Here is a 26,606-nt window from a genome sequence, read left to right as displayed (position 1 = left end):
AATTTCAAAATAAGCATGTCAGCTTTTATAAAGGAGTCTGCTGGGATTTTGATTATGATTGAGGCAATTTAGGGAACTCCAACATCTTGAAAATATGGCTACAATATATCTCTCCATTTGTTGAAGTCTTTGATTTCTTTCATCTGTGCTTTATAGCATATAAATCTTGCATCTCTATCTTATTGTTTCCAGCAATATTATCAATGGTGCCTTAACACTTAAAAAAAAGTTCCGTTCCCATTTGTTCATTACTAGTACCTAAAAATAGGGTTGGTTTTTATCTAAAGGTTTGTATCCTGTGTCCTTTCTGAACTAATTTATTAGAATTTGTTGTAGTTTTTATAGATTCCTGGGGTTTATTTATGTAGTCAACCATGTCATTTGTGAATACAGAGAGATTTATTTATTTTCCAATTAGTATGTCTTTTGTTCCTTTTCTTGCTTATTTTACCCATAATGATTTCTGACAGAGGAGCAATGAAAGTGGATGTCACCTGATGTTAAGTGGAAATCAGTCAGCCTTTTAAAATTAGGTATAAGTTTAGCTGTAGGTTTTTCACAAATAAATATTATCATGTGAAGAAGTTTCTATGTCTGGTCCGTCCTGGCCGGCGGGGCAGTCGATCTGGTGGGCTCCTGAGGAGGGAGTGAGAATAGGGGGACAGGGAGCACAGAGAGTGGAGGCAAGACAAGCGTTTCTGATCAAGCCTCAGTTTATTGAGAAAATACCCATACCTATATAGGGTTCAAGGCGGGAAGCTGACCCAGGTTGGTTGCTAGGAAACAGGGTCAAGTGATTTTTAGGAAAAGGGGAAACCGAAACTGAAATTTCAAATACAGCATCTAAAGGATCAGTAAGAGAGCCCAGACTTGCAGACTACAACGCTGAGCAGGGGTGCGACTGACACCACTTAAGCCTAAATGCGGTTGATCTTTTGTTCTACTGGCTTCTCCTGTCTGACCTTCTCCAATCCCTGAATCAGGAATGGCACTTCCCTAGCAGATCTTTGTAATTCAGGTAGCTCCCTTCAGGGAGTGACACTTCTGCTGAACTTGGCAGCTCCCTACATTTCTATTTTCCCCTCACTTGTTCAGAGCTTGGTTTTTAACATATTATTGTGTTATTATCAACATATTAGGACTAAATGTCACAGCTAGCCAAGTTATTTTTCTTTCATATGATTTTTCTGCTTTAATCTGCTCATATAGTGAATCACACTGATTCATGAATGTTGAACTAACCTAGAATTCCCGGGATAAATCCCAAGGGGGTTATGATATTATCATTTTTATATATTCCAATATTTATTTTGCTAATATTCTGTTAAGGATTTTTTTGCATCTTTGTTTATGAGAGATATTGGCCTGTATCTTTATTTTAGTTTAGTTTTTTTCTCCCCTTGTAATAGGTTTGGTTTTAGTATAGCCTAATATTGGTCTCATCTAATGAGTTGAGAATGTCCACTTCTATTCTCTATCTTTTTTCTGGAAATGTTTATGTAGAAATAGTATTATTCCTTCATTAAATATTTAAAGGGCTTTCCATGGGTGCATGCAGACATCTGAGCCTGCAATTTTCCTTGTGGGAAGGTTTTTAACTGCAATTTTAACTATGAATTTAATTTATTTAATAGATATAGGGCTTTTGAGGTTACCTATTGCCTTTTGAATAAGCTTTGATACTTTGTATCTTTCAAGAAACGTGTCCATTTAATCTAAATTATTGAATGTATTGTCATAAAGTTGTTTGTAATATTACCTTATTATCTTTTTAATGGCTGTAGGATCCGTAGTGATGTCTCTTGTTTATTTCCCATTGTTGGTAATTTGTGCCTTCTTTTTTTCTTTATTAGTCTGATTAGAGTTTTCTCAATGTATTGATCTTATAGAGAATCAACTTTTTATTTCACTACTTTTTATCTCTTGTTTTTCTTTTTCCATTTTATTGATTTTTGCTTTTTTTATTGTTTCTTCCCTTCTGATTTCTTTTGTTTTTTAAAATAGTTTTTTAGAGTCAAAATTTAGATAACTGAAAACATTTCATCTCTTCTCATATAGGCATATGGTACTATAAATTCCCCATGAGGCTCTGTTTTACCTGCATTCTACAAATTTTAATATGTTGTGTTTTTATTTTTATGTAGTTAAAAATATTTTCTAACTTCTTTTGCCAATTTTCCTTGACCCATTAGAAGTGTGTTAATTTCAATTATTTATTGGTCATCCAAATATCTTTGTTACTAATTTCTACTCTCAATCAGTTGTAGCTAGAGAATATACTTTGCATACTTTCAATTCTTTCTAATGTGTTTTGTTTCCCAGAATATAATTTATCCTGTAGAACGTTCGACATGTGCTTGAAAAGAACATGTCATGGGCTGTGTTGATTGGGATTATTGCTCTAGATCCATTTACAGCATATTAGCTGATAATGTTGTTCGTGTTTTCTATAAACTTACCGACTTTCCGTTTACTAGTTCTATCAGTTCCTGAGAGAAGGGTGTTAAAGTTCCAAATTACATTTGTGGAGGTATTCATTTCTTCTAGCTATACCAGCTACAGTATGTATTGTATTTTGAAGCTCAGTTGTTAGGTGTTTACCTTTTACGACAGAAGTCTTCTTGATGAATTGATCCTTAACCATTATGCAACATCTCTCTCTCTCTTTTGAAGGGTATAGGTGGTATTACATTTTATGTTTTGTTTTTTAAAGTTTTTATTCATTTTATTTTTTAAACATGCTTCTTTATATTTGTGTGTATGTATGTATTTTTGAGACAGAGAGAGAGATAAAGAGAGAGAGAGAGAGAGAGAGAGAGAGAGCATGAGCAGGGGAAGGGCAGAAAGGGGGGGAAAGAATCTCAAGCAGGCTCTGTGCTGTCAGTGCAGAGCCTGACATGGGACTCAATCTCATGAACCATAAGATCATGACCTGAGCCAAAATCAAGAGTTGGATATTCAACAAACTGGGCCCCCCAGGCTCCCCTAAGTTTTAATTTTTTACTTTTTAAAAATGTTTTATTTATTTTTAAGACACAGAGAGACAGTGCATGAGTGGGGAGGGGCAGAGAAAGGGAGACACAGAATCGGAAGCAGGCTCCAGGCTCTGAACTAGCTGTCAGCACAGAGCCCGATGCAGGGCTCGAACCCACAAACGTGAGATCATGACCTGAGCTGAAGGGGGATGCTTAACTGACTGAGCTACCCAGGCGCCCCCCAAAGTTTTTATTCAATACAACACCTCTTTATCTTTGGTAATATTTCCTGCTCTAAATCCTACTTTTGCTACTTGTAATAGAGTCACCCCAGTTTCCTTTGATGAATGTTTGCATGGTGTCCATGAGTATATTTTTCCCATCATTTTACTTTAAATCAAATCATATCAATCATTAAATGTAAATAATTAAAAGGCAAATAATTAAAATGCATTTAAGAGATAGGTTGAATTTTAAAAGAGCAAGACTCAATCATATGTCTCCATAAGAAACACACTTTAAATAGAAAGTCATAAGTAGATTGATTAATGAACATCTACTACATACCTGATGCTTGCCTGGGCCTTGGGGGTTCCACACAAACAAGAGCCACACTTCCCTTCCTGTGACCTCTGAGTCAGGTGACCACCTTCGTACGCACGCTAAAATTTACCCTGTGCTCAATGTGTGCTGTGTTACCTTATGGGGACTGTGCTATCTTCTGCTTGTTTGGTCAATGGAGGTACTGAGGCTTAAGACGTTTGGAAAATTGCTTAGGGTCACACAGTAATTGGAGGAGCCCAAATACCAGGGACTATATGGTTAGTCATTATCAGGTATTTGTGGGCAGGAAACACTTTGTGGAGTAATCTAACTCATTGTGTCTTACGCACAGTATTTCATTGGTCCAGCCTGGTGTCTTATAGGGCAGGTGGATTTGCTTCCAGGCTTCTCAGAGGTGCTCATTAGCATTGGCAGTCTGGGGATACCAACACTGGTGCATAATGATGGTTCGAGGAAACTAGAACAAACAGCCACTAGGTTTGGCTTCCGAAACGTGTGACTGTAGTAGCAGATTCTGACCATTTGCCAAGACCTAAATCCTCCCAGTCCCCATAAACCTCTTATTTGGGAACAGATTTAATTGTACAGAATCACTGCAATAATAGGGGCATCTGGGTGGCTCAGTCAGTCAAGTGTCTGACTTCGGCTCAGGTCATAATCTCATGGTCCAAGAGTTCAAGCCCCACATCGGTCTCTGTGCTGACAGCTCAGAGCCTGGAGCCTGCTTCAGATCCTGTGTCTCCCTCTCTCTTTGCCTTTCCCCTCCTTGTGTTCTGTTTCTCTCTGTCTCTCAAAGATAAACAAATGTTTAAAATTTTTTAATAAAAAAAGAACTATTACAATAATAGAATAGAGAGCTGCTTTATACCCCATGCTCAGTTTCCCCCATGACTAACATGACTATGGTATGTTTCTATAATCAATGAGTGAATTTTAATACATTATTCTTAACTAAAGTCTATATGGTACTCAGATTCCTGAGATTTTTCTTAATATCCTTTTTTTTCCCCAGGATACCACGTGACACTTGGTAGTCTTGTCTCCTTGGGCTCCTCTTCATTGTAACTTGGGCTTGTTCTTGGTGCCCTTGACAGTGTTGAGAGGCACTGGTCCGTTATTTTGTAGAGTGTTCCTCATTGGAATGTGCTGCTTTTCTCGTGATTCCACGGGGTAAGATGCTTCGGGGAGGAAGGCCACAGAGGTGACGTGCCATCCTCACACCGTATCAAGGGTGTGTCCGGGGAGTGTTGAGTTTCTCTCCTGTAAAGTTGCTCTTTTCTTTCTTCCTTCCCATTCTGTCCTGTCCTCTTTGGGAGAAAGTCACCATGTGCAGGTCATTTCAGGAGGGGGAAGTTCTTCTCCAAGCTACATAGATTGCTTGGAATCCTACAGCGCGGGAGATTTGACATTTCCCTCCCCTTTGTTACACTCTGCAGACGGATCAGGGCAAAGCAAATTGTCCCTTATCCCGCTTTGCCTTCTCCCATCTGGTGACTCTTAGTTCAGCCTGTCTGTATTTCTTGAGGGTTCGCCTGGACACAGAAAAGCACAGGTGATGAAGCCCCCCCACCCCCGCCGTCGCTGTCATTCCCGCAGGGGGTCCTCTGTGACAGCAGGGGTGGGGTACCCTCAGTGAGTTTGGGGAGTCACATTTCTGGTCATCAAACCAATGGTGGACAGGCTGATGAGCTGAGTCGATGGGCTGGGGACCAAGCCGCCACCTCAATGTTGAAGTGACATAACAGAATTGAAAGGGTGGGCAAGTGGCGCTGCGCGAGGCCCGCTCCCTTCCCAGGATGTGGAGTCTGATTAGCTGGAGGACCTTTTGTTCAGGCTGAGCACCACCCAAGATGGGTTGAGGGAAGCAAATTCGAGAGTGAAGGCTGGAGCGGGGATGAATCACTCATTCTGTAGGAAGTGAGAACATTGAAATTCCCCGGGGGCGGAGGGGGTGGTATCTCGGATATCTGGGCGCTGAACATGGAGAAGGGGCTGAGAGACAGCATCTGGAGAATTGTGTCGGGCGTTTTAGTTGTTGTAGGGTCGTCCATGTAACCCTTCGTGTCCGTTCCCTAAGGGGGTCTGGGTTGCTCATTGAAGTTGGGTGGAGGGGAGAGGGGACTTGAAGACAAGCCACGTTCGGTGTCGATGGAGACGCAGAAACAAAGGGCACTTGCGGACACTGGCGGTCTCCGGGAATGAGCAATCGCTGCTATATGGGTTGCAGGAATGATAATGCGACAGCTGCAGAGTCTGACACAGCCCCATTCACTGTGACAACTACTCCTTGTGTTTCTAAGTCAGTCTTCTGGGGAAAGCAGGAAGGTGGTACAGATAGGGAGACTGAGGCACAGGGAAGCTGCTGACTGCTCAAGGTGACTGTTGGCTGAACCGCAGGGGGACCCTGACGTCCTGTCCGCCCTCTCTCCCCATTCAGTGTTCCTTTCCTCTCTCTACATCACATCTATCCACCTTCCATTAGCCCCTCGGAAAGAGCCCGTTGTTTATTGAACAAGAAATAGCGACATCAAAGTTGGAAAATTCCTTTCGAGTCCAGGGCTCTAAAAAACATGCCCAACAAACCAATCCACTTAAAATGCAAATTCCACTGACACTAATAAGCAATATATATACACATGCATTTACACATGCAAATGAGCAGAATGGGGGGGGCAGGACTTTCCTTCACGGCAGCCGCACATGATTACATTCAAGACACTCCATCAAAGTGAAGCTGGGAGGCCATGTCCCACAGGTCCTCACCACACTCCTTCGGAGACACTCGGGGGCTGGGGGCGGCACACAGGGTCCTTCGGAAGCCAGGGTCACCCAGGTTCAAGGCTTTCTATTAAGCTGTGTGATGTGGGTTAAGTCACAACACCTCTCTGAGCCTCCGTTGCTGTCCTGCTGATTGTGATCCTGGTGGTCTTCCTCATCTGCCTGTTGCAATCTCCCTCAAGCTTCGGGTCCAGGGGCATCTCCCTCAGGCACCTCTGCAGCCCATGCCGACCTCACCTGCACCTGAATTCACAGCCCACACAAGCATTCAGTCATCCCAGACTCGTTTTTGGCATTGAACCCACAGTTGCCAAAAGGGACCCTCCCCAAAAGATCTCTATGTTCCCGTTGCATTATGCCTTCCCTTCAAAGTGTTGGGATTCCCGGGGTGCCCGGGTGGCTCAGTCTATTAAGCATCTGACTCTTGATTTCAGCTCACAATTCTACATTTTTGGAGTTTGAGACCCATGTCAGGCTCTGAACTGACCTTGTAGGGCCTTCTTGGGAGTCTGTCTCTCTCTTCCTCTCTCTCTCTCTCTGCCCCTCCCCTGCTCACAATCATTTATTATCTCTCAAAATAAAGAAATAAACTTAAAAAATTATTTTAAAAAAGTGTTGGGATTCCCAGCAGGCAGATGGTACTAGGGGCTTCTCTTAGCCGGGGCTGGAGGTTAAAACAAATAGCTTCCCACAGACGGCGAGAGACCCCGATGATCCTCAGGTGTGACAAGGTTTTAGCCAGAAGCGACAGGAGATGAGCTTTTCCACATACTTAAATTTTCAATAACAATGTCCCGATTCTCTGACAGAACATTTTTTGGCCATGTAGAGTGGAAATTACTTCCTTCTGAATTGTTTTACATATTCAGCTGCCTTCCTAAATGGTGCTGAGCTCTAAGGGCCTTCACGGTAACCATCAGGTGTTAGAGGTCTGTGTGACAATGCGGATCCTTGGGGGACCGCGGGCGGTCACAGCTCCCTCAGCCCTCGCTTCCAATGCTCTTGTAACCCAAGCTTTCCCGGGGCCTTTGGGGATGACGCAAGGCAACAAAATCGCACGTTATGATTTCATTTGGAGGGGAAAAAGGTGTGTGTATAAAAATGGCCAGCACTACATACACCAACATATTGAAATTATCTCTTTCTTGATGAGAATTCATGGGCTTTGGGGCATATCAATAAATATTGTTCTACCATGTGCATTTAAAAAAAATGTTTATGTTTGTGAGAAAGAGAGAGAGAGACAGAGCTTGAGTAAGGGAGGGGCAGAGAGAGAGGGAGACACAGAATCCAAAGCAGGCTCTAGGCTCTGAGCTGTCAGCGCAGAGCCCCAGCAAGGCAGGAACCCACAAAATGAGATCATGGCCTGAGCTGAAGTCCGACACCCAGGGGCCCCTACCCCATGTATGTTAATGTTTGCACAGTATTTCATCATGTGGATGTTCCAAAGGGCGCTGAACTAACTCTCCTATTTAGTTGCTTTCCAGCGATTGCTCTGCTATGAATAACTCTCTAGTAAACCTCCGTGCACACACATCTCCGTGCACACTTACTCAGGGAAATTTCTGGAGGTAGAACGGCTGGATGGAAGGACATGCTCCTGTGAGTTTCTTATACCTGGTTTCCAGTTGCCGTCTAGCGCTGCTGCCCCGACTTCCCTTCCCCGAGGCTCCACGCGCTGCAGAGTTGCGGGTCTCCAAGCTCCCGGGCTGGAGGGAGAGGCGGTGCCCCCCAGCCGCTGCTGCGCTGGTCCCAGCTCCCCATCCGGAGCCGCAGTTGTGCACAGGCAGCCGAGTCCCAATAAATACTTGCAGCTTATTGAATGAGAGCTCCTTCTCCCCAGCCCCAGCCCACCCCCTGGCAGTGCCGGTGTGAGCCTGTCCTCCCCCTCCGGCACAGGCAGGTAATAGATGGCCAGGAGCCCGCCCCAGCCTCCGTCTCCGGAGGGTGATGAGGGGCAGGACAAATGCGAAGTGAGTGGCAATATTTCCTGAGAGCAGGCGCGGCGGAATCTATCACTCGGCACCGGCACCGGAGTCCCCTGCAGCCCAGGAGAGGCGTGTCCCTGGGAGAGTGCCTGGTGCAGGATCAGGGGTCAGGGCCCGGAGCCAGGTGGATGGGGACTCCGGGGGCTGGGGGGCGCGCACCAACTCCGGTGGGTCCCTCTCTCTGAGCAGGACCTAGCCTTGCAGGCCCTTCAAGTGAAATAAAAAATGGAAGTTTCTGCAGAGACAGTTCCTGGTGGCTCAACACCTTCCCCAGACAGGGGTGGGGAGATGCGGGAGACAGAAAGAGGAAGGGGGAGGCCAGACAGAGGCTGTGTGATAAATGTCTAGGACACTGCAAATTCACTGGCTAGACACTCAAACCTTTGTGGGGGGGGGGCGTTCCAGGTATTTGAACACCTCCCTCCCCTCTCTACCTTCTCTCCAGACCCAGGTGAGGTAGGAAGGCTGGCTGATCACCAATGACTAATCTGCAACTAATCGTAGCTGGAGACGTCCCCCCTCCCTCCCCATCCCCCCCCCCCATTATTTCGTGGTTGCTTTTCCACCAACAGAAAGACTGGACCTCTTTATCGCCAGGCTGAGCCCACTGCTGACAAGCCTGCAATCACCAGTAACCTACTCAGACCTTGGACTTTCCGCAGCCAGGTTCCAAGATCATTCAAACTGGTGCCTCCAATCATCTCTGACTGCTGAAGGTCCTGAGCAGGTCTCTTTGGAAGATCGATGGTGTTAATGCCTCTCTGAGTGGTGTGTATTTAGACCCTTTGGTAGTGACTTCCCACACTCCCCGAAAGTCGCAATTCAGACGCTGGTGTGCCTGGCCAGTGAGACAGAAGCAGCCTTGACTCAAGCTGAGCTTGGAGAAGAGCATGCAAGCTGGTATCAGGCACCTGCATTTCCACCATGAGGACACACCTGGGTTAGTTTTCCAGAAGGATGTGAGAGGTACGTGAAACAGAGCCACGCTGTCATAGCCCAGGTCGGTCTGGACCAGCCGGCCACCAGCCAGCTCTGATCACAGCCGCATGAACAAGCTTAGCCAAGATCAGTGGAGCCCAGCCCAGTTGCCCTGCAGACTTGTGAGAAATAACGAATGGTCATTGTGTAAGCCATTAGGTTTGGGATGCTTGGTCCGCAGCGGTAGCTGACTGATACATCTCCTTTACCAACATACACATTAAAGCCATTCCAGAGATCAGCCTGAAGGAAGTCGTGCTGGATCCTAGAAGATGGGGAACCTTAGAAGGCTCAAGCTGCATCTCTAATGCCCAAGTTCACGGAGGGGACGGTGGGGCTGGAGTTGCTTTACAATGAGCCAAAAAAGCAGATGTAGACACTGAGAGTTCTTCTTCTTCAACTCCATTTCAGTTTGGCTTCCTTCAAATCCCGGAAATAACACATGCTCCTTAGAAAGGTAAGAAACAGAAGAAAAGTATATGAAGCTAAATGGCCCACTTTACAGTACCACCTACTTCCACCCTTTCCCCTGTCTGCGCCCCACTCTGATTTCACCCCCTGGAGGGAACCATTGTTATCAATTTGATGTGTCTCCTTCTGGAGAGTTTTCGATGCGCGCACACCCACACACAAATATAGACAGAGTTCTTTTGCAAAAAGGGAGTAACAGTAAAATATTATTCTGAGACCTCCTTATTTTACTTAATGGACCGCTGGCAAGTCTAGCTCATTCTTTTTAATAGCTGCATAGTATTTCATAGCACAGACCTCCTGTAATTTACCACATCCCTCCAGACATCTAGATCAGTTCAAATTTTCTCACTGTAACTGAAACATGCCCCTATGGTGCTATTTCTATGGGATATATACCTAAAAGTGGAGCTGCTCAGTCAATGTTTCTTAATTTTTTTAAATATTTATTTATTTTTGAGAGACAGAGGGAGACAGAGCATGAGCAGAGGAGGGGCAGAGAGAGAAGGAGACACAGACTCTGAAGCAGGCTCTAGGCTCTGAGCAAGCATTCAGCACAGAGCTGGAGGAGGGGCTCAAACCCACGAACGATGAGATCATGACCTGAGCTGAAGTTGAACACTTCGACTGCTCCCTGCCCCTTGGACAGTTTTTAATCATATTGCTGAACGGCCTTTCTAAAAGAGAGGTTGGTATAAGAATGTCTGTCCTTCCACACCCTCACTCATTTTGGTTAGTGTCGATCTCATTAGCTTTTTGCTGGTCTGATGTGGGGGGAACCCAATACCTAGTTTTAAATGATTTTTATCATGGGTGAGATTGAAATAGTTTTAAATATTTATTAGCACTTTGCGTGTCATTTTTGGTGAACTCCTGTTTCTGTGATTTGACTCTTTTTTCTCTCGGCTTTTGATTGTTTTCTTATTGGATATGACAGGTCTTTATATATTATGGCTATAAACTTTTTATTATGTACATCCCCTATTTTTCTAAATTCATCACATCATTGCCTCTTAGACAACCCCATTAGACAATCCCTGAACTGTGGGTCTTAGTTCATTCTCCTGGCATTTGGTCTCCATTAAAATACTGTGGTAGGAGGGCACCTTGGTGGCTCACTGGGTTAGGCAAACTGCTCTTGATTTTGGCTCAGGTCATGATCTCACGGTTTGTGAGGTTGAGCCCCACATCGGGCTCCATGCTGACAGCACAGTACCTGCTTGCGATTCTCTTTCTCCCTCTCTCTCTGCCCCTCCCCTGCTCATGCGCATGCTTTTTCTCTCTCAAAGTAAATAAATAAAACTTTTAAAAGATTTAAATATTTGTGGTAGAAATATCTAGAGAAGGAGAGCATGAGAACCTCCTCTTCCAACTTATTTGCACCTCTGATGGACCCACTAGGGGACTTAAATCCCTCTAGGGGACTGGCTTTGGTGATGTTAGAGATTATTATGCTTTTGACATCTCAGCCCATGTCCTTAACCCACCTTGAAGATCACCTGCGGCTGTGATGGGGTCCCTGCCTAAGCTGCTGGCCTTCTAGCTCAAGGGCCATGGCAGTGTCTGCTTTCTGCCTTGGGTCATCCCCAGTGCCGCGGATCCATGTACAGTCTATAGCATTCAGGCACAGCCCGAAGCCTGGAAGTGTCCAGAGATTGCATGCCCTGGGGGTAAGCCTCAACCCCTGGGAGACAAATGCTTCAGCTTCTCCATCCCTTGGTGGACAATCCCCGTGGGGTTCTCCACAGTTCCCCAGCAGGCTTCCAGTGGGGCGGCGAGTAGGGTGCTGTCCTAGAGTTCTCCAGAGAAACAGAACCAATGGAACGAGAGAGAGCTGTATTATAAGGAACTGGCTCACAATGTAATGGAGGCAAACAAGTTCCAAGATCTGCAGTTGGCAAGCCAACGGTGTGGTTCCAGTCTGAAAGCCAGCAGGCCCGAGACTCAGGAAGAGCCACTGTTTCAGACGAGGCAGGAAAAGACCAATGTCCCAGCTCAAGGCAGTCAGGAAGCGCGAGGTCCTCTGACTCAGCTTTCTTGTTTTTCTTGTTTCTTGAGGCCCCCAGTGGACTCGATGAAGCCCACCTACGTCAGGGAGGACCATCTGCTTGGCCCAGTCTACACTTTAGATGCTACTCTCATCCAAGAACACCCTCACAGACACCCCTGGAATAGTGTCCAATCCAGCGTCTGGCCCCCATGCCACGAAACTGACCACCCCACCTGCCCCCTGTAGTGTCTGTACTGATTTCTCTCTCCTCCTTGTCTTGGCTCCTCAGTGATGTATATTTCTTGCTACATCCTCTGAATAAGTGACCCACTCCCGTGTCCTTGACTCAGGGTCCTCTTTCGAGGAAACCCATCCCAGGACAAGAGAGGAAAGCAAAGCCGTGAGTGGGTCTCGCGTGACTTGGCGGTGCTTTCGCATCCTTCTGAAAAGAGGCTGACTCTTGTTAAGTTGTAGGGTTCGAGCTGAGGCCGGAGCAGCCTTTCCCCCTCAAGATGAGCCACCCTTTACCTAGGGACACAAGCCCGTAGACAAGAGGTGAAAGCCGAGCATGCTGGGACCCCGCTTTCTGTCCCCCTGCAGCCCGCCGGGAAAGGGAGCAGAGGACCCCTCACCACGTGGCTCAGGGCTGCAGTTTCTCAGACTCCCCACAGGCCTCTGCTGCCATCGGAGCTGGGGAGGCACTGTGGGGAGGACTGGGGGGGGGAAGCCCCCCCAAGCAGGGGAGGAACACTTCCTTCTACCCTCTCGGCCCGCCGCTGTGGCTGAGTCTAGGAATTAAACTGCCTGAGACAAGTTGATAGAAGAAAAGCATTCAGGTTTTATTTAGTACTTTTACATGCACACAAGAATTTTCAGAAGGAAAATGAGACCCAAAGAAGCAATTAGTGCCCTGAAGCTTATATGTCTTTTTATTTTTACTTTTTTAAGTTTATTTGAGAGAGACAGAGAGAGAGAGAGCAAGAGAGAGAGAGCAAGCACATGAGTGGGGGAAGGACAGAGAGAGAAGGAGAGAGAGAATCCCAAGCGGGCTCTGCACTGGCAGCACAGAGCCAGACATGGGGCTCAATCCCATGAACCGCAAGATCATGACCTGAGCCAAAATCAGGAGTGTGAGTCTCCGCTGACTGAGCCACTCAGGCACCCCTTATACGTCTTTTGAAACAAAGGCTGATAAATTATGGGGATGTGACAATTCCCAGGGGCCTGGACCAGGTACAGGACCTTGTGGGACAAGAACTAGGAAATACCTGAGGGAAACGAATGAGAGATTGGGGTTATTTTAGGAGGTTGGTTTGTGCACGTACATTTGGGCTTTGCCTCCCAGTCTCTGGTGACAAGAATATTCCTCTCCTGGTGCAGGGAGGACTCCTTTCTCATGGGATACATGAGGATCTGCCTTTAGGTAGAAGAGACGTCAGAGAGCCCTTCCGGAACCTGCTGTTTCTCAACTGCCTTCGGCTCAAAATAATCATGACACCGAAGTAGCATATTTTGAGATGACACATCCTGAGCCCTTTCCCAGGCATTGTGCTGACAGAAGAGACCCCAGAGAGCTAGATCCTTTCTTGGTGGTCAGAGGAGAAACAGCACCAACAGGTGCCCTCAGAGAGAGAGAGTCCCCTCCTAAGTGGACCAACCTGGGGACCCTGGCCCTAAATGAGTAACCGCAATGGCAGAGGCTAGTATGGGGGTCCTTCGGATGAAACTTACGCACCCTCCCCACCCCCAGTCCATCCCAAGGAGACACTAAAAGGCTTTCACACACTGCAGTGCAAGGAGAGAGCTGCTCCCGGAAGTCAGACTGGTCTGTTACCATCAGACGGCATCAGGTGCTGGAACACCAGCCCTACGGGCCTGAACCACCTCCTGTCTGTGCTGGGGACAGGAGTGTCTCCTTCCCAAATGGCACCTGCTTAGGAAGCCCTGGCCCCAGCAGGCATTTCTCACAGGAGATTTGTTCCAAGCCCTGAGCTCTGGGCCACAATCATAGAGGGGGTCCAGCTCCCAGACAGCATGGCCCCGACTCCCGAGGGCAGTGGGAGGAGCTTTGTGGTCTAAGGTGCTTCTTCCCTGGGCCCTCAGGCTGTAACCTGTCTGTCTTCTTTCCTTTCCTTCACCCTCCTCCCCACAAGGTCCCCCTTCTGGGCCCACAATCCCATTCTTCCCAGGCTGCTTAGGGCACCCCAACTTCCTTTCACCTTTTGATTGGAAGCAAGTCAATGTTTCTTTGTTGATAGGCCCATTAAGCTGTTTTCCCAAAACAAAAGAAGGGGTAAAAGACTCCTAATGTGGCCAGCTTTTAAAATAACTGCACCCCCCACTCCCCGGCCCGATCCTCAGAAGCACAGAGCTACCCAGCACGGGCATTCAGGAGGGTGAGCAGGTTGGGGTGCAGGCAGGGCCCAGTGGTGGGGTGGGGTGGGGTGCTGGCAACGTAAGGCCCTGGCCCCAGCTGCGGGAGACCTGGCGGAGGGGGAACAGCCTGAGTAAATGCAGCACTGGGAGCATGGGGTGCTCTTCTGATGGACAGAGGGCCTTGGGAGGCAGGTGGGAGTGGTGGGTGGATTCCTGGAGTCCAGTTCATTTTTTGAGGGAATCCAGCCAGCTTGGGGGGCTCTCCTCTCATCCCAGCCAGGAAGGCAGACCCTGGGGATGTTGGCTCCCCTGCCTGGAACAAAGCAGGCAGCCCCTTTGCCATAAAGAGGAGGAGGAGGAGGAGGCCTGGGTGACCTTGGGCAAGTCTTCCTTCTCTGGTCCTCCCAGCTGGCCTGGAGCTTCCTGGATGGGCACCAGGACTCTGGGCAGGGAGAAGAGGAAGCTGAGCTGGGAACTACCCTGGAGAGAAGCCCACAGCTCCTCTGGCAGCCTGCAGACCAGCCCCCAGCAGGGCGGACGCTTCCGGCCTAACTGCAGGCAGCAGGTAGGGGGCAGCAGGGAGGGGGAGGGAGGACGGAGCCCACAGGGGCCCAGGAATCTGCCTCCTCTTTAATGAGGAAGTAATTCAATTCGCCTGCATTTCCCAGTCAGCGGCTTTTATTAAATGCTGGAGCTGCTGGTGGAGGGGGGATTGGGGGGTTATCAGTGTTAGGGACTAGGGACTGGGAGGGAACCAGTGGGGAGGGCAGGGGGAAATGGGGGGGGAGACAAGGTGTTAAGCAGATTAAAGCAGGGGGTGGGGGGAGATGAGAAAAATAAATGAAAGAGAAAAAAGCAAAACGGGGCTGCAGGGAAGGAAATCAAGCACAAAGAGGTCCAGATGAGGCGAAGGCGGGGGCTGCATTCTGCCCCGCGCTGCTCTTGTGCCCCCTGTGGCCTAATCAGGAGCTAATACAATCTGGCTTCGTGTGAAAGTCCACCAGTCAGGCCTCCCCCAGCCCACAGCTCAGTGCCGGGAGTGGAGAAACAATAGCTTTACAGAAATAAACAATAACACCGCCAGAGCAGCTCTGCAGACCCCAGATGGGAGGTCAGAGTGAGGGGCCCACTGAGGCACAGCTGGGACTCCCAGGGGCCCAGGGGCAACTGAGGTGCAGGCAGGGGGTTGCCATAACAGAAAACAAAACAAAGCAAAACAAAACCAAAGCAACATTTATTGTGAAGTTTTAACTACTTTGTCTATATCAAGTCCCAGTGACCCTATTAAGGTATTATTATCCCTATTTTATAGATGAAAAAACTGAGTCTCGGAAAGGCTAATTCAGGGGTTAGTAAATGATGCCTTGTGGGCCAACTCTGGCCCACTCCTTGTGTGTGTAAATAAAGTTTTATTAGAACACAGACACACCCATTCATTTGCCTGTTGTCTATGGTGACTTTTGACCTACCTGGGCAAGTCGAGTAGCTGTGACAGAGACGGTGGGGCTAAAATGTTTATTCTGCAGCCCTTTGCAGAACATGTTGGTGACCCCAAGGTTAAATGGCCTGTTCAAAGTTACAGAACCAGAAAGAGACAGAGCTGACATTTCAATCTAGCTCTGTTCCTAGCTCTGCAGCAAAGGGGGGCCTTAAAAGACTCCAAATTGAGAATGGGTGGTGTGGCATGGGGAGGGAGGAAGGTGGACCTGGCCAGTCCATTCCAGCTTGGCCCTGGATGGTGAGGAGGACAGGGGCAGAGGACCCTGACCATTGGGGGAGTCTCGAGGGAAGTGTGGTTCCTTAAAACCCATGTGGCATCAACCTCGCCAGCCTTTTCTGGCCTGAGAAAGACCCATCAAGATCTCAGCTTGTGCTGTATCCACCCCGGGAGCCTGGAGTGGGTCCAGCAAGCCCTGGGCCAGCCTGGCAAGATGGCACTGACCCAGGCCCCTGGGCATCCCTTCGTCCTTGTCTATCCTGCCTTTAGGCTGGTCAGCGTCCTCTGGACTGGAGTCTGTCTGGCTGTGTAATTAATGCTCAGCTGAAGCCGGGGGCTGGTTATGTGTGACCAAGGACAGACAGCGGAATGCCCAGCTCCCAGCCTTGGATGATGGGGCAGGCCTCTTGGTCTATGTCATGGCTCCTGCTGACGATAATCAGATCACGGGAGCTTGAAACCCAAGAAAGGCAATGAGTCCATCTGGAAAACTGCGGGCAGTGACACCCCTCAGGTAGAGAGCACCTGCCCGAAACATACAGTCCGGCGAAAGGGACAGGGATACGGGTGATCAGCCCAGAAGATGTCTCCAACGTGTTGGGATAGCCTGGTCGGCCTGTTCCATACATGACTGCCTCCGACAGTAGTGTAACTATGAGTAATGATAAGCTATAATGGTTGTCACCATGTCCTTCACTCAGGAAGCACTGAGGGAGCACCTGTCAGGTGCCAGATGCTGTTTTAGGCTCATCGGAAACAGTAGTGAACCAACATGTCCTCTGAAATCTAGCTTTCAGAGAAGGAGACCAAAAATCCTCCCCAGTCCATCTGATTAATGCATGATCTACTTTCAAGATGCAGAAATACTTGAAGAACCAGGCAGGGAAGGCAGAGGAGCCAAGACCTGAGCAAAGCAAGGCAGAGAGTCACGCAGAAATGTAGGGAAAAGTGTCCGGGTCAGAGGGAACAGCTGATGCAAAGGCACGAGGTGGGGACGAGGTTGGTGTGACTGAGGAACAGAGGAAGGCCTGTGTGCTTGAGCAGAGTCAGCCCCCCGGGGAGCAGTGGGGGCAGGTGTGGAGAGGCCAGTAGGGACAGGTCACATGGGCATAGAGGCCATGGGGAGGGCTTTGGATGTCACTGAGTAGGGGACAATCTGTGGAGGAGAGAAATGGAGCTACAGAGTGGAGGCCAGTCTGGAGAGGGTTTTCTCCAAGAAGGAGCAGAGAGATAGGGTACTGGTCAGCATGGGAGGGGGCGTGGGAATGTTTTTCTTTCTGGAGATGGAGCTTCTAGTGCTTGTGTTTGTGTTGGTGGAAGAGACCCCAGAGAGGGAGAGGATGGCGGTGCTGAATGAGGGGATGGGAATAACAGCAGGACCACCATGGCCAGAGGAGCAGAAGACATGGGGGACAATCCACAGGCTCCTACGACTTACCTACATTTCCTATTTGCATCCCCATTGGGAAGGTGACCACACACCCAGGTTTTTCTGGAGGGATTCTTAGTTAGGCTTACTTCCTAACATCATTAAAAATAACGGTCCCAACGGTCCTGACTTGGACAATAACTTAAGTGGTCATTCTATACTATTTTGACCCCTATTATACAGATGAGGACACTGAGGCTGAAAGAAGTGAAACAACAGGACAGAGGTTGAATGGCCAGTGCATAAAACAAGGGCTATGCCTCCAAGCCCTTGAGCCTTGAACCGCCCTGGGTGAATGCTTGATTCTGAGCATGAGAGCAGATGCTAAGGAGAAGCTGAAACCTCTGGGCATGTCCATCCATGAGGAATGATGAGGCTAACGGTGAGGCCTGGGGTGAAGGTATTAGAAACTCCCCTCAAATCACACCTGGCGGAAGGCCAGCCTGCCTTTCTGGGGCAAGAGCCATGGAACACATAATTTGCTTACAAAGAAGGTGCTCCATGTTTGGAATGTTCTAGGCCTCCCAGATTTCCAGCTTTAGCCTGTCTTGTCTGATGCCTGCAACTGCTCATCTTACTCATGTTGCCATGATGGTGAGGTGGGACCATGTTTCAAAATTCAAAGTGAACCAGGAGAGGCTCAAGGTCATGTCGAACCATTCATAGACCCATAAGTGCGGCTGTGACCCTCCTCCTGCATCTGGGGTAGACATAACTTGGTCGCCACAGCCTTCTTCCAGCTTAGCTGGGGATGTGCTTCTGAACCCTTCCCAATACAGGGCTCCCATCACTCCTCCTATATCTGTCAAAGTCAATCTCCAAAAGAAACCTATTGGCCACATCTTAGACGAAGTTCTCCCTCCAGTAGAGATGGAGTAAATGGTCTCCATAGGTGCTATCCTTAGGATTTTTCTTATTTTGTGGTGCTTATATGTTCATGAGCTGGGAGCCCCGTGCTCTTCAGTGGAGCGAACAGGCTTGGCTTCCACAAGTTTTTCTCTCCCCTTAGGAAGACGTGGGATTGCTGTGACCATCATGGCAGCTTTCATTTTGACCCAAGACCTCCCACTTTCTCCTTCCTGAGATGTTCTAAATAGACTGCGACCTCTTTTCTGTCTCCCCTCACCTGCCCCATAATTGTTTCCAGACCGAGAAACCACAGATCAAGGCCTAGGTACGTGGTCAAGTGGCTTCCAGCAAGCTGGCGGTGGGAACTCTGCACTGGTCCCCACCAATGGCCTCAGTTATGTTTACTTGTAAAACTCAACGGAAACCGTGAAAGAAAAGAAATGCAACTAATCCTTTTTCACTGGATCTGTGAATATTTATGAGGGCTGCTTGTTGGCTACCTAACACACTTCAGGTACGTGCTGTGTTAAGCTGCCAGGTTCTTTGTAACTCTACATCCATGACTTGATGCAATTCTTCATAAGAAATCTCACCAAGCTGTGATTGTCATCTTCATTGTACAGATGAGTGATGTCCCCAGTCCCACATCTAGTAGGAGGTGAGTGCTTTGTTCTAATTCTGTCTACTTCCTCACTCTCCAGAACTTCCTGAGCTGTACAGGAGTCCCAAAGACCTCACAAGGAATGGATTAGCAAGCCCTTAGCTCTCTGACCAGCGACAGATGGGGTGTGGGGAGTGAAGGCATCAGTCCAGGAGAACAGACCACCTCTCCTCCAGGATCACCAGACACAGGGGCCGAGGGATAGCAGTTGCAGATGCTGAAGACCATGGAATATCAGAGCTGCAGATCGGGGTCTGGGCCATTCTGAGAAGATGGCCGTCTCACTTGTGCAAGCTGAGTTAGGGACCCGGGTGCGGTCTGGAGTGGTAAGCTGGAAGCCAGCTCACAAGCCCATTACCCAAGGCTTCAAACATCATAACTCAAGGACTGGCACTATCACCTAGCTTGTTTCTAGATCTGTCTGAAACCCTGATTAGCATGGGGGGCAAAAGCTCTGTATTCTCATCTTACTGAGGTTGGCACTGAAGCCAGAAAAAGTGACTTGGCCAAAGTCATACAGCTGGTAAGAGATAGAATCGGACCCAGGTGGGCCAGACTCTAAGTCCAGCACCTGTTCAGGAGGAGGGCATGTCTGTGGATTGTCCATAGGAGGCTTTACCCTTTTAGCTCCAACCACATCCAGCTGGCTGTGATGCCATATGGCTCCCCCTCATCTCTGAAGACCGACAGCAGAGTGACCTAGTGGGTTGATTAACCTGGTGGCCATTTCCAAAGAATGGGCAATGTATTCATAAGTTATGAAAACAAACACAATGAATTCCCGTGAACCCAGCTTATGAGACAGAATGACGACAGCCCGGAGGTCTCTGCTATCTGTCCTGTTTGGAATTTTCCCCCAGGGGAAGAGCCCCGTGCTGAATTCTGAGTACACCATTGTGTCTTTCTTCTAAATAGTTCTACCACACACACTTGCATCCCTTACAATGCATTGTTTCATTTCCATGTTTTTGGACTTCATATGGATGTAATCATAGCTAATATTTATGCAGGCTTACTATGTTCATTTAAGCCACACACAGCCCTGATGAAGTAGGCATTATAATTATGCCCATTTTTCAGATGAGGGCACTGAGACACAGGAAGTGTAATGGTCACGACCAAGGTTCCACAGAAAGTAGGTGGCAGAGCCGGGATTTGAACCCGCGCAGGTTCCACATCTGCACTTGTCACTAAGATATGGTGTGACGTCATGCTGGAGGTATTTCTATGTCTGTCGGTCCCTGGGGCTGCCCTCCATTCATTTGTGCACCTCACCGTGTTGGCCTGAGGGTTGGGACACAGGGAGAAGTACGTCCCAATGGCTTTCTGAGGCGGGTGCACTGGATGACTGCCCGACTACTGTTGACTCTCTCTCTCCACCTCCATGGGTCACCCCATTCTTACCAGCAGGGCCTTCTTTTCTGCAAGCGTTTTTCTGCACTCACCCAAAGCCCCAGGTATGAATTGTGATGGATTAACTTTGAGTCCCTTGGCCAGTGTGTGGTTATGGTGTGCACACGGGTGGACATGGTCTAGAAGGTTCTGGATGTGGTTTTCCTTGGAAGGGGTCCCATGGAGGAACCTGGCAACACCCACTTTGCCCAGGGATCCAGTCACGTGCCATGAGGTCCCCCAATGTGATGGGAATGTGGTCTTCTCCCCCACCAAAACCTGCAACTCCAGCCCAACAGTGAGAAGAACACCAGGCACGAGAATTGCAGCACATTCTACAAACGCTCTGATCAGCGCTTCTCACAACCGTCGAGGTGTCAAAGTCAAGGAAAGACGAGGAAGCTGTCATGGACCTAATGAGACTGAGGACACCTGATGACTGGGTGCAATGCAGTATCCCACCCGGGGCCCTGAACCAGAAAAATTAGGGAGACCTGAATAAAATCCACAGTTTGCTGAATAATAGGGGTAAATGAGTGGGGATTATAAAGGAACTCCCTGCTCTATCCTGCCGCTTTTCAGCAAATCTAAATTTATGCTAAACTGAAATTTTATTTTATCTTATTTTATCTTATTTTATATTTTTAGAGAGGGAGAGAAAAAGCACCTGCAGAGGGGAGAAGGGCAGAGAGAGACAGAAAGAGAATTGTTTGGTTTTAGAGAGAGAGAGTGGGGGGGGCAGAGTGAGAGGCAGAGAGAGGGAGAGAGACAGAGACAGAGAGAGAGAGAGAATCCCAAGCAGGTCCTCCACTGTCAGCACAGAGCCCGATGCAGGGGCTCAAACCCATGAACCTCGAAATCATGACTTGAGCCGAAACCAAAAGTCGATGCTTAACTGGCAGAGCCACCCAGGCTTTCCAGAGAGAGAGAGAGAGGATCTTAAGCAGGTTTCATGTTCAGCTCGATCCTACAACCCTGGGATCATGACCTGAGCCAAAATCAAAAGTCAGCTGAGCCATCCAGGTGGCCCTGAAAAATTTATTAAAAAAAAAAAGTAATGGTGAAAAAAGAAATCATGGTCAAAAAGAGGCACCTCCTTTTTGTAAGACCTTCTCTTGTGTGATAGGACAGCAGACCATCCTGACACCATGAAGCATGCTATCAGTCACCTGCTAAGGACAGCAGGGCAGGGAGAGAGAGAAGACAGCACTTGAGTGTCTGACAGTATCATCAAGCCTCTGATTTATCCAGTTTTGCAACCCCCCAGCCCCCACCTTTGTTTACGTGAGATAATGATCCTTCCTATTAAAGTACTTTGGAGGTTGAATTCTTAGGTTTTTTTTTTTTCTTTTCTGTTACTTGCAGCTGAAAGCATCCTACCCGGTCCATTTCAAAACCCAGACTTGTCCTCCTGGACCAACCTGTGACCTCTCCCCTGTCTGTGTGTCCCCCCACTTTGATCTCAGGTCGTGCAGCCCAGGGCCCAGGCACCCACGTGCCCATCAGTCCTGTGTGGGGCTTCAGCTTAGTTAATCTTGTGTCAGCACGAGTGCCAGTGGGATCCCGGCGGGGCCTGGGAAGTGATTGTGTTGGAGCGAAACAAAAGGGAGCCACTGGCCTGTGACAGCTGATATTAAAATGATGACAACTCACATCGTCCCCAGAGTCGATGCCTTATATTCCTAATAAATAATGGGTTACTGCGGGTTAAGTGTCTGTTGCCGCATTCCAATTGTTGATATTTAATTAGCTCTAAAATTAAAGTGTTCTTTTATGGCCACACTGCTAGGACTACTTTATCCCTAATTGATTGAGATTAAAGTGTCTCCCAAAGATCCTGCGTCCCTTTGTCAGCCCAAGTGTGAGAGGATTTTAATGAAAACGTTTGACATTTCAAAGTGTGACATAAAATTCTTTAAATTAAGCAAAAGATGCTGGTGTTGTTATATTTCGCAATCGCGGTGCTGATGGGTGAGAAAATATTTAATAGGGATGGGGTTTGATGCGGGGGATGTGGCTCAGGGGGATTCGGGTTGGCTGTGACAAGGTGCTGGAAGGGGTCAGCCTTCTGTTATGGGGGACACGTTGGCTTGGGGTGGTTTTCCAGGTTTGGGGCCTATGGAAGGGAAGCCTCAGGAGCAGAGCTCCCTCAGGGCCCTGCTGCTTGTCTGGAGAGCCAAGTTGGGGGAAGGAGTTTAGTGGGAAGAGGACAGATATGGGTTCAAATCCAACTCTGTCACTTACAGGTTGAATGACCTCGAGGAGTTAGATGGTTCTGTGAATTTCAATTTCCATTTTTTTTAAGTTTATTTATTTTGAGAGGGAGAGAGCGAGAGTGCATACATGCATGTGCAGGGATGGGAGAGTCCCAAGCAAGCTGTTAGCACAGAGCCCGATGTGGGGCTCAAACCAGTGAACTGCGAGATCACTACCCGAGCTAAAATCAAGAGTTGGACACTCAACTGACTGAGACACCCACATGCTCCTGAATTTCAACTTCCTAATGCTCAAGTAGGGAGAACGGCGCCTACTTCTCAGGGCCATCACGAGAGTACATTGCGATCATGTTCGCAAAAGAACAGAGCGCAGGCTGTAGCAGCCGCCCCAGATGGCAGCTGCTATCCGTCCCTCACATAAACTTCTGAGTTCATATTTGAAGATGACTTAACTAACCACCTATGAGGAAGACAAAGTGAGGCTCTCACTGGTTAAGCCTCCTAGTCACCCAACTCCAGATCTCTCTGCATGGGTAACATCTTGGGAAGCTGTACAGGACCCTCGCCCTGGCTCAGCAGATGGTCTGAGCTACCTCTGTGCCACTTTCCATCAAAGCGTCTTTGAGCCAGGTGCTCCAGGCTCTCTCCTCTGACTTAGATCCAGCCCGATTTCAAACACAAATGCATGTGCCCTTTGATTGCAATTGATTGCCTTGCATTCATTACCTTTTCTTGGTGACAAATTACCACGCAATGTAGTGGTTTAGGTAACACACTCTTATTAGCTCACAGTCTGTGTATCAGGGACCTGGGCATGGCTTAGCCAGGTCCTCTGTTTCCAGGTCTCTGACAAACTGAAATGAAGGTGTTGGCCAGGGCTGTGGTCTCATGTGAAGGCTCGACTGAGGAAAGATCCACCTCCAAGTTTCTGTTGACTGCGGATTGGGAATTGAAACCTTAACCTCAATCACAGTCGCACCACTGTATAAACAAGGAACTAACTAATGCGTAACTAAGTCCACAATATCGTGCATTCTACCTCCCCTCAACCTCTCATCTCAACCCTGTCTCCTAATTTCAGCTCTCCCGTCTGACTGCCAAATCCTGCAAGACTCTGAATGACCAAATCCATGTGATGAGGATTATTGAAAATCAGGTGAGTGGTGAAGGCTAAGTCTATTCCCTGGAAAGGGCTCTTAAAGACTTAATCCCACTTCCAACTATGGCTGGAGCCATCTGTCCAAGTGGTGCCACATCCCTTCATCCATTCTACGCAAAGTAGTCCCTGGAAGTTTAAAAGTTTGATAGACTCAAACCTGCTTCCTTGATGCTTTCACCAGTGACTCTGTGCACCACATTAACTACCCTTGTGATAGTCTGCCATTTGTCCAATATTCTGCCTCTGGCCTACTCCACACACAGTAGAGTGGCACTAACTGACTCCTTGTGGTCAGATGGAACTATGTGAATCCTTCTGACCAATGAGTTGGGTCACTTCTCGGTTGAGTATTCAATGGCTTACCTGAGACTCACTATGGCTCTCTTTCCCCGATGCCAGTATGCCCAGCAAATTTCCTGGTGGGGGCTGACCCATTAGCCTGGATTCTGGGATAGGGATAATGACAACACAGGGACAGTTCCCCTAGAGAAACAGAGCAGGAATTAGAAATAGACTTCAAATATTTGCATGACTGAGATGTTAGAGTTGCTTGTTATGGGCGACTCACCTATTCCATCCCAAATAGTGCATCAGCCTTCTCAGAACCATGTTTAGTTTTACGTCCCAGCCTTTGAGGGAAGGGCAAGTAGGGTAAACACTAGGGAAACGGGGATGTTTCCTTGCAAGTCTACAGATGTTTGCTCCACTGAAAGTTCGTCGGCGGCACATGCACAGCATGGAGGCTGTAGGAAGCTGGAGTAACAAGCTGCAAACCTGCATAATCCCGTATCCCACTGAATGTGGCATGAAACCTACCGAGATCCTCGCCACCAAGAACATAACCTCCTGGAGACCGTACGCACACTGCAGATCCGATTCGAGCCCCACACAGGTATCAGGTCTGCTTCACTGCTGCACATTGGCTCTCCTTCAGCACGCCTGGATTTTAGGGAGAGAACCTATATCTGTGCACGTCACTCTGTTCTCTGCTCACACTAGGCTCAGCACCTTCATGGAGTGGACACAATCCCTGGCTCTGGCGTGAGGGGGCTGATTGGAACGTTTGTGCATCCTACTCCGGTGGATCTTCCTTTCCACAGCTTTGTCTATGGACAAAGAGAGGTTGAGAGAGGATACTGAGCTGGAGAGATTACAAAAAATATTGTTTTCTGGGGTTTGGATGATCTGCTCAAATAAATCACTTGGCTCATGAAGTTCAAACACACTTATGAAGAATAGCAGATGCGGATTAAGTTTGACAATTAGCTTTGGGAATGGAAAGCAAATCAGAAGTGCAGTTCTGACAGCAGTGGTCTGGTCCTGCCTTCCTGAGGATGTCTATTGATGTTCGTTAGCCACAGCAGACGCACACTTATGCACACACACACCAGCTCTCACGTGGCAACGGGCATTCACAACCTCGTTCGTTTCTTTACATCTCTGCGCCATCACCTTGAGGGAACGAGAGAACAAAGGCACACGGGTGCATGTCCCAGGGGAGGCCCAGGCAGGAACACTAGACATACCAGTCCTCAGAGGCGTCTGTATAGCCACAAGCAATTTAAAAAAGTAAATGGGGGTCAAACTCTATCAGGGGAAGCCAGTGACAGAATCTTCATGGCCCAGGACATAAATTGTGTTCAGACTCTCGCTTCTAAAATCCCTTCTCCCCTCTTATCACATCACGCAGGATTTCCATCTTCTCTCCAATCCAAACTCCAGAATCCATGCCTGGCCCGCAGACAAGCTCGCCAGTTGCGTTCACTTTAGGTAGCTTGGTTCGAGGGCGGAACAAGCTTCCCAGTGCAAACTGGGAAAATCCCCAAGGCACAGAAGCCAAGGTAGAAGTCCTCAGGCACCTTCAGAAGAGGGAGAGAAGCTCGTCTGGTCCCCCCCCCCCACAGGCCCCCTCCCCTGACAGTTCATCACTACCCACAAAGGCATCCGTGCTCTGAGAACCCCATACCTTTGAGATCTGCCCAGCTGCACCTAGGGTTGGGGTGACCAGAACACGATGAACCATTCTGGCTCCAGAGCAAATGCCTACGACCGAGTCTGCCCTAAACCAGCACAGAGATTGCCCCTAAAAGAGTCTCTTCCTCGACATGGGTGGTGGTGCTTCGGAGAGCACGTGGGGAGCCCGCCAGGCTGGAGGGGCCACTGGGCACTGGCATGGGTGCCAGCCTGCTAGAAGGCGTTCAACGGCTTTGGTGTATTCCTGCCGAGGTTTGTTTTCTGTTCTGACCGTCCGTAATGGGATTTAATTGTAACGATTTGGTATTGAATTCCCCTTAACAGTCAGGGGGAATGGGTCCTGACTGTTGATAAATGTGTTTGCAAATAGAGGAATGACTCACCGTGTGTGTGCAACTCTGCTCTTGGTGTGCCAAAAGTGAGAGTAATCAGGATGCTGGGCCAAGGGCAGGAGGTGGGACCAGACCTGGCCTTCTAGGTGGTGATGGGTGGGTGTAGGAAGCTGCCCCAAGGCCTTCCCTCTATGGACTTGTGGGAGGGCTAGGTGGTGTGGGTGACAGGTGATCAGTCGTATGTGCGTAGATAGGTTCAAACTTGGGCCGTGAAGGTTTCGAATAACGAATATCATCAATATTTATGTGATATACTGGATAGTGATAAATATTAGAAATATATAACCACTGTTCTCAGCATTTTATGTGTATGATGTAATCCTCACAATCTTCCTGTGAGGTAGAGAATACTGTTATGCCCCAAGGAGAGAGTTAATGCTGAGTCACCTCCTGAGGTTACACAGGCACAAAATAGAAAGGCTGGGACTAAAGTCTAGGCCATCTGGAGCGCCTGGGTGGCTCATTTGGTTAAGCGTCCAACTTTGGCTCAGGTCATGATCTCCTGGTTTATGAGTTGGAGCCCTGTGTCCAGCCCTATGCTGTCAGCTCAGAGCCTGGAGCCTGCTTCGAATTCCGGGTCTCCCTCTCTCTCTGCCCCTCCTCTGCTCATACTCTCTCTCTTTCTCTCTCTCTCTCTCTCTCAAAAATAAATAAACATGAAAAAAATTTAAATGGGTCACCTGGCTTAATCATCCAA

Source organism: Suricata suricatta, chromosome 17 (genome assembly GCF_006229205.1).
Source record: "Suricata suricatta isolate VVHF042 chromosome 17, meerkat_22Aug2017_6uvM2_HiC, whole genome shotgun sequence".
NCBI classification, from domain to species: Eukaryota; Metazoa; Chordata; class Mammalia; order Carnivora; family Herpestidae; genus Suricata; species Suricata suricatta.
Note: the sequence above shows the minus strand (reverse complement) of the source record.